Source organism: Balaenoptera ricei, chromosome X, assembly GCF_028023285.1.
Source record: "Balaenoptera ricei isolate mBalRic1 chromosome X, mBalRic1.hap2, whole genome shotgun sequence".
In the NCBI taxonomy this organism is placed as follows: domain Eukaryota; kingdom Metazoa; phylum Chordata; class Mammalia; order Artiodactyla; family Balaenopteridae; genus Balaenoptera; species Balaenoptera ricei.
The window spans coordinates 135,458,363-135,469,349 of NC_082660.1; positions in this window are offsets into that span (position 1 = coordinate 135,458,363).

Sequence of the window (10,987 nt, forward strand, 5' to 3'; positions counted from 1 at the left end):
TACCAGTGACACATTCCCTCAATTTTTGTTTTTTTGTTTGTGTGAAAAATTATTTCTCTTTCACCTTTAAAGGAGAATTTCACTTGATATAGAATTCTAAGTTGGTGGGGTTTTTCTCTCGACACTTTAAAATTTCACTCCACTCTCTTCTTGCTTCCATGGTGTCTGACAAGAAATCTGTAATTTTTATCCTTATTCTTCTAAAAGTAAGGTGTGTTTTCCTCTTGCTTCTTTCAAGATTTTCTCTTTGCCTTTGATTTTTTGCAGTTGGACTATGATATGCTCAGGTGTATATTTTTTTGGCATTTATCCTGCTTGCTGTTTACTGCACTTCCTGGGTCTGTGGTCTGATGTCTGTTAATAATTTTGGAATATTCTTAGCCTTTATTACTTCAAATATTTATTGTATTCCTTTCTCTCTTTCTTCTTCTTCTGGTATGTCTGTTACATGTATGTTACACTTTTTTGTAGTTGTCCCACAGTTCTTGTATTCTGCTTTCTTTTCAGTCATTTTTCTCTTTGCTTTTTAGTTTGGGAAGTTTCTATTGCCATAACTTTAAGCTCACTGATTTCTTTTCTCAGCTGTGTTCAGTCTACTGATGAGTCCATGAAAGACAGTCTCTATTTATGTAATAGTTTTTTTTAATTTCTAGCATTTCCTTTTGATTGTTTCTTAGAATTTCCACATCTCTGCTTATATTACCCATCTGTTCTTGCATGTTGTCTACTTTTTTTCATTAGAGCTTTTAGCATATTAATCACGGTTATTTTAAATTCCTGGCCTTCTCATTCCAAAATCTCTGCCATACCTGAGTCTGGTTCTGATGCTTGCCCTGTCTCTTCAGACTGTGTTTTTTTGCCTTTTAGCACTCTTAGTAATTGTTGAAAGATGAACGTGATATAGTAGATAAAAGGAACTAAAGTAAATAGGCCTTTGATGTGAGATTTTAGTCTTATCTGTCAAGGAGTCAGGCTGTGTTTACTGTTTGATGTAGCTGTAGGCATCAGAGGCTAAAGTTTCCCCTAGTGTCCTTGTTTTTGTCTTTTTTCTTGTTTTGAGTTTTCCTAGAGATTTCTTTTTAAAGAGGGTCTGAGCCTTAACTATAAGGCTTTTCAGCTGCCATCCCCTGTTATTATAGAGGAGCCAGATTGGTGTGGTGAAAAGGTAGGAATGAGGGGAAGGGTTCTGTAGTCCTATGATTATTTCTCAGTCTTTTAGTGAGTTTGTGCTTCTGGGCTGTGACCTTCACAAGTGCTATAGGCTGGAATTAGGTGTTTCTCTTCCCCAACCTGGAAGAATAGAGGAGTCTGGAGTTGGATATTTCCCTTCCCCCAAATTATTTAGGCTCTGGTAAAACTCATATTAGTTAGGCTCTGGTAGTTTCTCTTGAGGGTTGGGCTTTGTTAAGGAGAATACAACACTCCGGGTGTATTTCAAAATAGTTACTTTTCCCCTCATCCTGCTGGAAACATGAGAGTATTTTTCTCTGAGAACATGGTAGGGCTCTAAGAGGTAAAACTCATGCAAGTGTTGGGGCTCCCCTAAGGCTGGACTTCCAGAATTTTTTAATCTCTCCAGCTAATCCATGCTCAGGGGCCAACAACTAGCCAATTACCCTTTAAGTCTTTCTAGCCCATACTGGCTTCAGTACAGTTTCTGCCCCCACTGAGCTGTGATTCTCTAAATCCACCAAATGTTCCAAACATATTTGAAGAACTGGAGGTAATAGGAACTTAAAGAAGTTCACTGTAGCTGGATTGTGCAATGCGACTGGGGGTGGGGGTAGAGGGCAAAGTGGCAAAATGTGAAGCCTTTTGCTCATATTAAGGAGTTTGGAATTTATTCTAAGATAAGTTAGGAGCCATTGAAGACGTTTAAGCAGGTGAGCAACATGATATGAATTGTATTTTAGAAAAATTCTCGACCTTTAAAGTGGAGAATGAATTGGAATAGTGAAATATAAGAGTGTGTTTAACCTTATATTATTGCCACCTCTAATTTCTATTTTTAATTAAATTTGAATTATCCAAGTAATACATGAATCCATTCACCTAAAAAAAGAATTAGTATCTAAACCTCACAGCTTATGCAAAAATTAATTCAAAATAGAGCATAGACTTAAATGTAAAGTGTAAAGTGTAAAACTGTAAAAAATTTTAGAAGTTAACATAGGATAAAATTTTTGAGACCTAGAGATAGACAAAGTATTTGTAGACATGACACAAAAAGTGAAATCCATAAAATAAATTGATAAATTGGACCTCATCAAAAATGCAAACTTTTGCACTGTGAAAATAGTGTTAAGAGGATTAAAAAGCAAGGTACAGGTTGAGAGAATATATTTGCAAACCACATGTCTGATAAAGGACTTGTATGTATAATATATAAAGGGGGCTCAAAACTCAACAATAAAAATAACTAAAAAATCCAAATAGAAAATGGGCAAAAGACATGAACAGACATTTCACCAAAGAGGATGAGTAATATACAGATGGTAAATAAGTACATGAAAAGAGGTTCAACATCATTAGCCATTAAGGCAATGCAAATTAAAACCACAACGTGACTGTATCAATTTACATACAGCAGAAACTAACACAACATTATACTCCAATAAAGATGTAAAAAAAAAAGAATAAATTTAAACATTAAAAAAAATAAAGTTTTCCCTGAATCTCAAAAAAAAAAAAAAAAAACCACAATGTGATATCATCACAGACCTATTAGAAAAGTTCAGATGAAAAATAGTGATAATACTAGATGCTGTTGAGGATACACAGAAACTGGATGTTTAATACATTCCTGGTGGGAATGCCAAATAGTAAAGCCAGTTTGGAAAACATTGTTGCAGTTTCTTATAAAACCAAGCGTGCAATTACCATAAAACCAAGCATTTACCTTCCTGGACATTAATCCAGAGAAATGAAGACTTGTGTTCATATAAAAACCTTTGTAAGAATGTTAATAGCAACTTTATTAATAATAGAAAAATACTGGCAACAATTCAAATGCTGTTCAACAGGTGAATGGTTGACCAAACTATTTTACATCCATACCATAGAATACTACTCAGCAATGAAAAGGAATGGACTATTGATACATACAACTAGCTTGATGGACTTCAGGGTTATTATGCTTAATGAAAAAAGCCAATCTCCAAAAGTTACATACTGTATGGTTCCATTTATATAACATTCTCAAAATGACAAAACTATAGAAATGAAGAACAGATTAGTGGTTGCCAGGAGACAGGGAAGAAGGTGGTGTGTCATAGGAGGTGAATAAGAATACACAGAGGTAGCACAAGGGAGTTCCTTTATGGTGCTGGAACAGCTCTGTATCTTGATTGTGGTGAGGATTACACAAAATTATACATGGGAAAAAATTACATAGAACCAACACACACACACTCACACACAGATACAAACTTAAAAATGGTGAAGACAATAAAGTCTGTGGTCTACTTAACAGTAATGTACCAATGTCAAATTCCTGGTTCTGATAATTGTACTACACTATATAAGACGTCATCATTGAAAAAAGCTGGAGGAAGGGTTCACAGGATTTTATAGACTATTTTTGCAACTTCTTACTTCAAAATTAAAAGATTTTTTAAAAAAAGAATTAAGGCATTACAGATAAGTCTAAAATCCCTTTTGGTCACTATCCCTGACTGCATTCACTTCTTCCCCACCCTAGAAGCCACTAATGCTGTGAGTTTAGTATGTATCCTTCCATAATTCTTTTTTTATGCACACATATGTGTACTCATAAAAATATATGTAAATATATAGTATTTTGTGTGCTTTTTTCTACGCAAATGTTATATGGTGTGTGTGATTCTGTAACCTGTTTTTTTCACTGAATTTTACATTTTTAAGATATTTTCTTATTGATACATATAGCTTTAATTAATTTATTGTGACTGCTTTATGGCGTTCTATTGAATATATAATTTTTTGTTTAACCATTTCTGTATTGTTGGACATTCAAGCTGTTTTCAAATTTTTGCAGTGTTGTAGAAAATATTCTTGTACATGTCTCCCAGTGTGTTTTCCCCAAGGAAGAAATGGAATTGGTGTGTCACAGGTTATTAACATTTTCAATTTTAATAGAACTGCCAGATTATATACGCTGATTGGCTGTACCAATTTATACTCCCACCATTTTCCTATACTCTTGATAAAATTAGATCTTATCTTCAAAATATAACCTATATAAAATCAATCCACCTATGGCAGTCCCAGCATGGAGTCATGTCCAAACAAACGTTTGTCTAAACTCCAAAAAGAAATGTAAAAAAATTACCTTTGTGTGTTGCCTTTCAAACCACACGGCAAACTATCTTTTAAAAAATAATTGTCACCCATTTACTTCCCCAAATTCCCACTTATTATGGCATAGCAGACACTCTAATCTCTTTCTGCCTCTCTCAGAATTACCTAAAACACTCATATCTAGCCCAAGTTAATATTTTCTTCTTTTAGTAATTGTCTACCCTTTCCAATGTAAATCAAACAAATCCTGGCATGTTTCATTTCTCTTAACCATTATCCTGATCTCTGGAACAAAGTCCAGGAACAGAGTGTGCAAGGACAAAATTCTCTTTGGTGGATGTGTGAGAAGTAGAGGTTGTAAATATTTTTATTTTAAAAGTCTTTCTTATCTTACATGCTTATGTAAAATGCAAGATTAGTTTTAAGTTTGAACTTTAAGCAAGAAGAATGTCTTCCCACAAGTGGAGTTTAAAAATTCCTCCCCTATGTACACAGTACACAGAGAAAAAGAAAAAGAAAACAGCTTTCAGGGAGAAAACAGATAAGAAGTGCTCAGATCAGAACAGTTGCAGCAAGAAGTATTAATAAAACACTTTCTAGTTATGATTACTCTACTTATACAGTTTCTGTTTCAATTATTCTGAGCCCTTCAGCAGGGCTTTAAATATTCCCATGATTCGTTAACAGATATTTCTAGAGTTCCTGCTGTGTGCAAAGTCCAATATTGTCTAGTTTGTGAGAAAGGTGGAGCAAGTGAAGATTAGGAGATATGGTGTCTGCTCTTAGGGACTTTTTAGTTTAGTTTCAGAGTGTCATTGTGGTTAAGACACACAAACTGAGGTCAAACTGCATGGGTGACATGACTTCACCACCTATTTGTGTGATCTCGGGTAAGTTGTTTTAGCTCTCTGAGTCTCAGTTTCCTAATTTATTCAAGTAATAATCATAGCTATCTCATAGATCTGTTCTGAGGGAAACAGTTCTTCCTATTCCTGATATATCTTATGTGAAGGGAAAATAAAAACATATCTTTTTTCTGATCCTCACTCACTTCTCTATCAAGGACATGCAAGTCAAAACCACAGTGTGATACCACTTCACATCCACTTGGATGGCCATAATGAATTTTTTTAATGGACAATAACAAGTGTTGGGAGTTCCCTGGTGGTGCAGTGGTTAAGAATCCGCCTGCCAATGCAGGGGACACGGGTTCGATCCCTGGACCGGGAAGATCCCACATGCCATGGAGCAACTAAGCCCGTGCGCCACAACTACTGAGCCTGTGCTCTAGAGCCCGTGAGCCACACTACTGAGCCCACGTGCTGCAACTACTGAAGCCCATGCGCCTAGAGCCTGTGCTCTGCAACAAGAGAAGCCACTGCAATGAGAAGCCCACACACCACAACCAAGAGTAGCCCCCGCTCACTGCAACTAGAGAAAGCCCACGCGCAGCAATGAAAGACCCAATGCAGCCAAAAATAAATAAATAAATTAGAAAAAAAGGAAAATAATAAGTGTTGGCAAGGCTATGGAGAAATTGGAACCGTTATACATTGCTGATGAGAACATAAAATGGTTCAGCTGCTATGGAGAACAGTTTGACAATTCCTCAAAATGTTAAACATAGAATTGCCATATAGCACAGCAATTGCACTCCTAAGTATACACAAAAGAAGTGAAAACATGTTTTCAAACAAAAAGTTGTACATGAAAGTTCATAGGATTCTTTTTAAAATTTAATTAATTAATTAATTAATTAATTTTGGCTGCGTTGGGTCTTCGTTGCTTGTATATGTGTGTGTGTGTGTGTGTGTGTGTGTTCCATGGTAATCCTACAGTAGAAATTCCGGCTAAATGCTAAGAGTAAGTAAGAATGTTGGAGAAACAAGAACAGCATGAACAGGTGACATCCTATGACAATATGTGTTTTTGCAAGGGCAGACAGACACAATGCTGTCCAGAAGATCTCCTGAGGTAGTTTGTGGTTAAGCAGCAGCAAAATGTCCCCTGCTTCCTGGGGTGACTGGAGTGATGTTTCCTTGCAAAAATCCTGCCATCTATATCTCTGCAAAGTGTGCTGTTGGTCTTACTTTGGATTCCAAGGGAGAGGGACTTTTCCTGGCAAATGCAACTTAAAATGTTTCTCTCAGTGTCATGTTATACAGAAAACACTAACCCCACAGAGAGAATTAGACACACACACACACACACACACACACACACACACACATACACACACACACACACACACACACACACACACACAAACCAGAGGAAAAAAGTACTACATGAGCACAGACCAGGACACTAAAGTCAAAGAGACAGAGCCACAGCCTCACACAACCATTGCTCACGTTGTACAGAGCATTACCAGAGGGAAACAAAGTCTTCCACAGAAACCTCCTGTACCACTTTTAGGAATGGCCTCCTTTGGCTTGGCCTGGGGCCACTCTACCAGTGGATTATTTCATAGTAGCCTTTATAGGTAATACCTAGATTTTCAGACTCCCCCAAGTCATTGGATTGAGTCTTAGGAGCCCTTTCTGATGTGTGTCTGATTCAAATTGTGTTTTAGGAAAACATGGAATCAAGGAAGAGTATGATGGTAAAGTACCAAGTGCAAAGCTCCTTTACAAACTTCTGATAATGTCAGAACTCATATCTAAGGAATATAGGAAGACCTTTCAATTCCTAGTCCCTTCCCACCACTCAAACATTCCTTATGGAGAACAGAGACCCAGTGCGACTTCAGTCCCAGGAGCAGCTCTAGAGAAAACTAAGCTGGAGAAATTCACCTCATCTCAGACCAACTCTAACTCCCTGAATTTTGTTCAAATCAAAGGTAGTCAATTAGAAGGGGTAAGGTAGTTAGTGTTCCATAGTGTTTAAGGTTTTCCTTGAAGCAGTGGTAAAGGTCTTTGACTTATTACTTAACTGTTTATGTCAGTAAGGGTGCATCAGAGACCCCCCTGTTGTAATTAAGTTACATCACTACTAAGGAGCTCATAAGACTGCGGGCTGGTTCAAGGACCATTATGAGGTGCAGATACTGAGAGCCACTGACGACTTTTTAGACGTGCAGCTTAAAGCAACCAGCAGTAATAATAATAACAGACAAAAAACTTCTGTTGATGGGAGTCACCTGTGAGGGCAGCAGCTAAATGTTCAGGCTTGGGTGATCTTACTGTTCTACAGTACCTGGCTTTGTCTTCTAAACAAAAGCCATCCTTCACATCAGGAAAGAATATTGATATCTAAGTAGTCTTGTAATTGAGCAAATAAAGCAATTTGACCTTGAGCAATTTTTTTAACCTCATTGAGGATCAATTTCCCCATTTGAACATAACAGTACTTACCTCATAGGTTTGTTGTGAGACTTAATTGAGACAAAATATGTAATTAACCTTGCATAATACTTAGTACATAGTAAACACCAATAGTTATTATTATTTTCACTAGCAAATTTAGTAGGGCTGAAGGCTCTGAAACACTGGGTAGGAACTTGAGCCAGCCATAGAGACCTTGAATTGTAACCTGGCCTTCAGATTCCTCATCAAGAGGGTGGGACCAGGAATAAGAGCTACACTTGGCACAAATCCAAACTGCATGACTGCACAAACACTGTAACCGTTCTGTATTCAGACACATTTGAAAGGATTTTTCCAGCATAAATTTCTAAATGTGCTGCTTGTTTTGTAATTCAATCTAGGGCAGCAGCAGCAGCAGTGCTATCATTATTTACATTTCTGCCTCTCAGTCTTGGATCCAAGATATTTGCAGCAGTATGAATTGGTGCATAGCAAAATTCTTCTCTTTTCTTAAAAAAGTATTTCATATTACTTTCATTTATACCCATACACAAATAAATATTAACAATATTCTACATTGATTTGTTCTTGGGACATTTGGTCAAAAATAATTTATAGAAATAAACTGTCTGATCCAGACACTATAAAGTAGTTTGACATTAAATTCTTCCTATTGCTTTGATTTTAAGAAATTTTTCAGTAGAGGAGAGCCTTGTTAGCAACACAATAACTTTCTAATATTATTATTTTTCTCCATCTTAATGAACAAAAGACAATACAAAGACCTTATAAACAATTGGAAAATCTCACCCTCAATTAATTGTAAATTGGAGTAAAACAAATCTATTTATGTATTTGTTAAGTCTTAAGATAGTTCTAATAATGACCAGTTACTTTTCACTCTTTGCTTTATCCTGGTTGTTTTTGGAGTCTTACATTCTCTAACATTAATAAATAACTGCACATCTGCATTAGTGTTTCTTCACTAGGGTACATTCAAGTTCTGGAAGGACTAACCTGGTTGGTCTACAATGGACTGCTGCACAACCCCAGTAAATGAATTCCTGCAGAATCTGCAACTAGCCTAGACTAGAAGCATGGGAATAAATAGTTTTTGAAAGATGAATGATTGAACAGTCAGGATTGTTCTATGTAAGAAGGCTACTGGGAGTCATTCTACATACAATGTTTCCAGGTACTATATTTCAGTATTTCTGCCTATATTTCTATTTACTCCTTCTTTGAATCCTTTAATGTCTCCTCCTGGCTCCAAACTGTGGATCTGGGACCATATATATCTCCAAGTAAACTTTCAACCCTCAAGTGCCCTCAGTATTACATCATTTCTGAAGGATAACAGAATTTTTTTTCTAAATTAAAGGGGAATCACAAGGCCTCACGCTTAATAGTTCCTGATTCAAAATTAAATTTTCTTCCTTAGATGCCTAAATTACACCAGCACACAATTACAGAATCTTGCTTTGAAAAGGACCCTAGAGCCTAATCTAATTTTCAACTCACTGCAGGATTCATTATTATAGAATCACGATAGTTTGTAAATCAGTCTCTGATTGAGTACTTAGCTGATAAAGAATACTGCATTAGTTGTTAGAAAAGTATTTCTTAAAATTTTCTTTGAGTAAAGGTTAATGGGTTCCATGTAAGGAGAGATCTTTCTATTTTCATTTAAAATGTTGTCCTATCAAATTATCTCTAAATGGATAAAACATAGCATATTTTAACAGGAAGTATTCCTAGTATTTCTATCTTCGTTAATCCATACTCCAAAATGTTGTCCCCTCTTTCAAGCTATCAGCCCTATTGCAGCAACCTAAACATCAGTGCCAAAATCAGAACTGCATTCTCCTATTACATTAATAATAATTTTACAGTATGGTGGCAGGAGATGCACTTTCAGTTCACTGGCTGTAGCTATTACACTATGCGGAAACGCCTGCCTGGAAGGCAGCCAGGTCCCTTGGCTTAAAGGCCAACCCTGAGGAAGGCAGAAGGTAATACAAGAAGGGAAGCTATGCCACCTGACCAAAAGCATTATTGAAACACTCTAGAGCAGGGCTTCTCAACTCTCTATGGTGACGGACCATTTTTAAAAAAAAAAAAAACAATCTGCCATTGACTTTTGTAAAATAGTAAATCATGCACTTGGATGTAGCAGCAATGTCAAAATATGCTAAAAAATTTTCTAAATACTTACACTTACTGTTTGTATATTTGATCCGTATACTTATACTTGTATGATTTGTATATTTATCATACTTATGTCATGAGATTGGTAACAAACAGTTTTAAGACTGGTATTGGTCTGTGGAACACACACTGAATAAGAAAGGATGAGAATTACGTTTGGCAACCTAATCCTTTGAGTATAGTTCAAGTGATATGCTAGTTCAAGCTTCCCTGCTGCTGGTAAACACCAAATGTGTGTATGTTAAATACAAATTGATGGTCGTATTTAAGGAGATAGTAAACACCTGGTTATGCAGACCATATCAATGAAACCAACTGCCATTTATAAATCATGTTTAAAGTAGTTAAATAATGAAATCTTGGCTAATCAAATGCATATGGGGAAAATATGTTTGCCCAGTGGTAGATTGTATCAAATATCATTTTTCATAGTTAGATAATTAACAGAAATTGAGTTTAAGAAGTGGCATGGCCACACAGGCAAAAGAGAGACATCACAATAAGTAATTTTGCCAGTAGAACCCTGAAATAGCCCTAGGTCAGAGGTAGCAAGGAAGGAATGGGAATGGGCCATAGGATGACAGATGGTGTATTTAATTAAAGGACTGAGGAATAGTTACATGAATTCCCCCCACTCTGTCACTGGTGTTTGCACCAGGATGAAGACTTTTAAATGAAGAATTCTGACATTGAAGGCTATCAGATTTGGCTGACCAAGAGGGCAGTACCTCATGGGATGTCTGCCTGCTACATGGAATCAGTAGACTGATTAGAAGGTAACCATCCACAATGAAGGGACAACTTCTTGTTTTTTCCCTGCTCCCATGTGCAATGAACTAGGGATATAGCAATCAGATTCTGCATTAACTGCCAAGGGAACATGAATTTTCACATTTACAGAGGATATGAATTCCAGCCACAAATACTTTTCAATCTAGGTCTTCATGTGTAAATTATACACAGGCAACCAAGAATCACCAAATATTTAGTCAAAAGTAAAAACATTAAAGAGAGTCACCAGACTCAACAAACACAGTAACTAATGTCTAAGGAAATAGTAAATGATGAACAGAAAAGAACTATAAATATGTATAAAATAGTATTTAGAGAAAGATTCATCTTACTTATAGAATATATCATTAAATATCTCACATTCATAAAATAAAAATAAGCTCCTATTCAAAAAATAAAAT